General features: G+C 35.2%; 1 protein-coding gene and 1 long non-coding RNA gene across 2 annotated transcripts in view; both read left to right on the top strand.

The window, feature by feature from the left end:
• PATJ (PATJ crumbs cell polarity complex component) overlaps nucleotides 1–4,616 on the top strand; it is a 413,527-nt gene that overhangs the window by 201,356 nt on the left and 207,555 nt on the right. The window lies entirely within an intron of this gene.
• The window catches only part of LOC119473143, a 15,549-nt gene continuing 11,508 nt past the window's right edge, over nucleotides 576–4,616 (top strand). The window contains exon 1 of the long non-coding RNA XR_005202337.1: nucleotides 576–1,249. This is a non-coding gene — a long non-coding RNA (uncharacterized LOC119473143). The remainder of the gene's footprint in view (nucleotides 1,250–4,616) is intronic.

The following is a 4,616-nucleotide window of genomic DNA, read 5'->3' as shown; positions in this document are numbered from 1 at the left end:
AAAAAAAAAAAAAAAAAAAAAAAAGTCAAATAAATAGAATTTGTATTCTTGCTCTGTAATTGCAGAAAACTGATGAATCTGACTTTTTATTGTTTTTTTATTCTGAAAACTCAGCTTCAGTGCTTGATATAATTTGGATGTATTTATTATAACTGTAAATTAAAAATTGTATTGTTTAAGACCTGAGTAGCATTTAAGTTTTCTTTGGATATTCTTGACTTTTTAAATATTATTAGTATGATACAGTGATCACATAGATGATTTTTTTATTCTGCATTTTACAAAGAAAGATTAAAAGATTGTATAATTGTTAGATACCTCTGAAGTCATTGTAATCGGTTAAATAATTGTATTCAGGTGTGCTGGGGGTAGGGCAGGGTGGGGGATGCATTGCAGCATTTTAACTGAAATTTAAGAAATCTCAATCATTTTTCTAGTGGTTTTTCTGAAGCTACAATTGTTTTTTAAACACTTTTCCCCTGTGAAATCTAAGTTGAAGGCTTGACTGCGTAAATAGAATCTTTACTGCACGTTTAGAATGTTACCGAGATACAAATGAATCTCGCTAGGGGAGAGATACCACATGCTCAGTGTGGTTCACCAGCTTCTTTGTTATAAATATGATTCAATGCTGGGAGCATTAAGGAGACAGCAAGTTGATGACTGTTCCCTTCACTTTGGACAGGCTAAAATCAACTGCTGTTTCCTTTTCATTTGCATTTGAAAGATATAACTAATGTGATGAGCCGTTTCGCAGCAGGAAAACTGGGTCATTAAAATGATATTAATTGAAGCTGGCCACAATAAACGGTTGCGGTTATAATGCCTCCTGTTCTGAAATAGAGCTATCATCCTGAGGCGAGCAGGGTAACTGAGTGTCACAGTCGGCGGGCAGCGTAAAGCATCCGAGGGTCAGATGTGGGAAACCAGGGATTTTGCTTCTTCGGCATAGTTTTCCAGGCAGCTTTCACTTGCTGACAGAGGTGACTGTTAGCTTGAGGACTAGCTTGAAATTAGCTTAATTGATTGCTTTTCCTGATGGAAGTAGACTGACAGGTTGCCCTTAAAGAGAGCACAATCTGAGAGAGGAGAGAGAGAGAGAGAAGAAAAAAAAAAAAAAATAGGCCCAAGGTCATCAGAAGAGAGAGGAGTCTCTGGTGAGGATTTGAGCTGCGTCCAGCATTGGATATTTGTCAGGAATGCAGATACCCTGAAGGGAACACAGCAATGGTCCAACGGGGTTTCCCAGGTAAGATTTCTGTAGGCTGTGTGGTCTGTGGTTCTTTCAGAATGCAATCTTATGCTGTTTTAGTGTTGGTGCAGAATGTGGTTTTAAAGGTTTAAATAATGGTAAGCTAAGGCATTTTTCTGAAGAGAGTGAGGGCACAAATGAATGTACAAGGCACTTGTACGTTAGAAGCAAACCCCTACAGTTTCCTTGCATGTGCATTGTAGTTTGAATTGTCATGATGTTTTTGAAAAGTGGAGCAGTTTATTCAGACTGTCAAAGATATACCAGTAGTTTCACTGCCAAGATTCTCAACCCTGTTCATGCAGTATCCTCTCCTTTCAGAATTATAATTGAGAAGTAGACCTCCGGGACGTTTATTATCATTATTGTTCTTATTTGTGACTTCACCATAATAAAAAGGGAAGACTATTTACATTAGAACTAGGTTATTCTGGTTAATTTTAAAAACAGACCAGTCAGCATTTTGTCACAGATGAAAGCAGAATATCATTAAGGACTCATAGTAGTAAACAAAAGGCTGCTTTTTCTAAATTGTAAAATAACACCGTATTTTATTTGCTAGTTGTGTTTGGTGCCTCATTCATCTAAACCTCCACATTTAAATTCATGAGGGTGGGGGCTCAGCTCGTGGAAGTATTACCACTGACTTTCTTGCTAACATAAAGGTTCTTGCAATCATTGCTATATTGGCAATATAATTTCATGCAATAGAGTAGTCTTAGTTTATGCTTTTGCCTGACTTAAAAAAATTAATTTATTAAAACCAGAGCTTCGTTTTATCAAAATAAAATGGAATATTGAAACATAATAGGAATATTCTTGTATAAGTATTATTGCCTCCAGGAGGCAATTGTTAAAGAGTTAGACATGACATTATAGCCTTTCTTTTTATTTTCAGCAGTGCACACGCAAATTAGGTTATTTCTACTGCAACAGTAGAATATTTGCTGCATTCCTGATTTAAGCTAGCAAACCTTATTCGTGGCTATGTTGTCAAAATTATTGAGCAAGAACTTTTCTTTTGCTTAAAATTTAATTTCTGAAGCTATTCCTGTGAGGGTGTTGAACTACCTAGTATTCAATTCTGTTATTTTGATTTAGAGGAAATGCTGCAGCCCCTAAATGGGCGCTTCACAGATTCCCCGTGGTGACAGCTGTCTGTCTATATTGTGTTTCTTTTCATTCTGCAGTTGGAATTGCTTTCCGTCGTCGGTCATCTTTTTAGTACTACTTCTCAAACTTGTATTGACAAGGCAACTTACAGGAATCATCCTGGATATTTGTGGGTCCTGCCTGTTTTTCCTCAGACTCTGCAGAGCAGTTTGTTCATTTTCCTTTTATTTTAGGAATTTTCTTAATTTTTAAAATCTATTTCTCCAGATTATAAATACATCTGTGCTTTAGTCTCCTCAGTATAACTGGCCATCCCTGATAATTTTCTTAATCTGCGCCACACTAAATTGAAGTCACCAGTGTCCAGGCTTCAAACACCATTGTGGAACCCTTGAAAATTTCCATTGCAGTTTTCTAGAAATTGAATCAAGTATGTCTAGTCAGTAGGAATTTGTGTGTCCTTTACATTTTATTAAACTAATATATAAACTCACTTAAAAGATGTTATTAACTATCAATGTGTCTCATAAATGGGCACATATTTATGTGTTATATGTAAGTTACTTTTTCAGTGTTCATGATCAGGATTGATTCTCTGTAGTAAATCTTTTCAACATTTATTAAAAGTTTCTATTTATGTGTACACATTTAACTCAAAAGTATTTTAACATTTTTTAATAGTCTTATGACTTTATCTTATATTCACTGCTTTGGCATTCAGTTGACTTGAAAAGTATGTTCCTATTTCATGTTTCTTTTTGGCATATTTTACAAAAAGTCATATATAGAATGATAAATAAAAGATGAAGTCTCAGTCTACAGAGAATTTACCTTTTCTTTTGTTCTTGCTTAGAAACACATTATTTTACCTGGGTTTATGTTGCTTTGATTTCAGTAGTTTGATGCCACTTTAAAGTATTTCAGATTTGATATATATGAGTATATGTTAAACACTCATCATTTTAACTAATCCAATGTTGAACAAAGAGAGGGCATTGTTATTTGAATTAAGGAAATAACTTATGAAAAATTAAGTAGCAGTTAAAGTTACTTTCTTGCAGAGACTGCCTCTTTTTTGTTGAATGCAATGGGGCAGGTGGTAAGAAATATCACTCCTAAGTTTCTGTTATGTTTACTTATTTAGATACTTGTTTTTTTAAACAATTTACTTTTATCTTTTTCTTTACATTTATGGTATGCCAAACTCTAAGATCCTTGCATACTGTGAAGAATTCATATTCCACATTTTGAATATATCTATTCTGTGTTAGTATTATTCTTCCCATTTTTAGATAGTAAAACTCTTTTTATAGAATGCTTGGAGGGGTTTCTCCATTGGTTGGTGGAAGTATAACAGCCGCAGTTACTATGGTGATGCATCATTAAGCATTTTTGGAACCTAATACAGCCCTAAGCCTAAGAGGAGGAATATAGTATCTAACATGAACTTTGCTTTCAAGAAGTTTATAATATTTCTAAAAAGTAAATGTATGTATAGATGCAGAGACACATGCACTGGAAGGCCCTCTGGAAGAGACGGAGCTTGTAAGGTTGGTGGGATTGGCTTGGAATCCAAGCTCCAGACTTGTGAGCCCTCTAAAAGAAGTGCTACAAGCCTGGTTTGTAGGAGTGAAAGGAGAGAAGTGTTCTGTGCCAGGAGGAGGGGATACATGTGACAGAGTTCTAAACGTTAAGTTCACGTTTAGTAGTCTGCTACTGTGTAAAATTAAATACTCTGGTTCTTCAAATGAGAAAACATTGGATTTGATTTAGTGCTAAGTCTCATTTAAGTTCAAGAATTTATTTTCTGAAATAGAAATTATAGTGATAGCTAATCCAGGTGGCTACATTTGAGAACATTGAAATGAAATTTACAGATTTATTTCTTTACTTTTTTGAATACTCATGTTCTAGGCACTGTGCTAAATGCCTTACACACATTATTTTCTTCAACACATATAATGTGATGAGTTTTTAAAAGTCTTATTATTTTATGGATCAAGTCTAGATGACTCCAAAGCCTATACATTTAAGAAGTTTTAACTTGTCGTGCCTTCATGCATCTTCTCAAGTAATCCCTCTCATTAGCGAAGCTAAATTAATTGCTGTTCTCTTTTCTGGTAATTTATTTCTTACATCCACTCATTGGACAAAGAGACATGTAATTAGAATTACTCCCTCCAGCCGGGCGCGGTGGCTCAAGCCTGTAATCCCAGCACTGTGGGAGGCCGAGGCGGGTGGATCACGAGGT

Source organism: Cebus imitator, unplaced genomic scaffold (genome assembly GCF_001604975.1).
Source record: "Cebus imitator isolate Cc_AM_T3 unplaced genomic scaffold, Cebus_imitator-1.0 Scaffold135, whole genome shotgun sequence".
Lineage (NCBI taxonomy): Eukaryota > Metazoa > Chordata > Mammalia > Primates > Cebidae > Cebus > Cebus imitator.
Note: the sequence above shows the minus strand (reverse complement) of the source record. Positions and strands in the feature narration are given on the sequence as shown.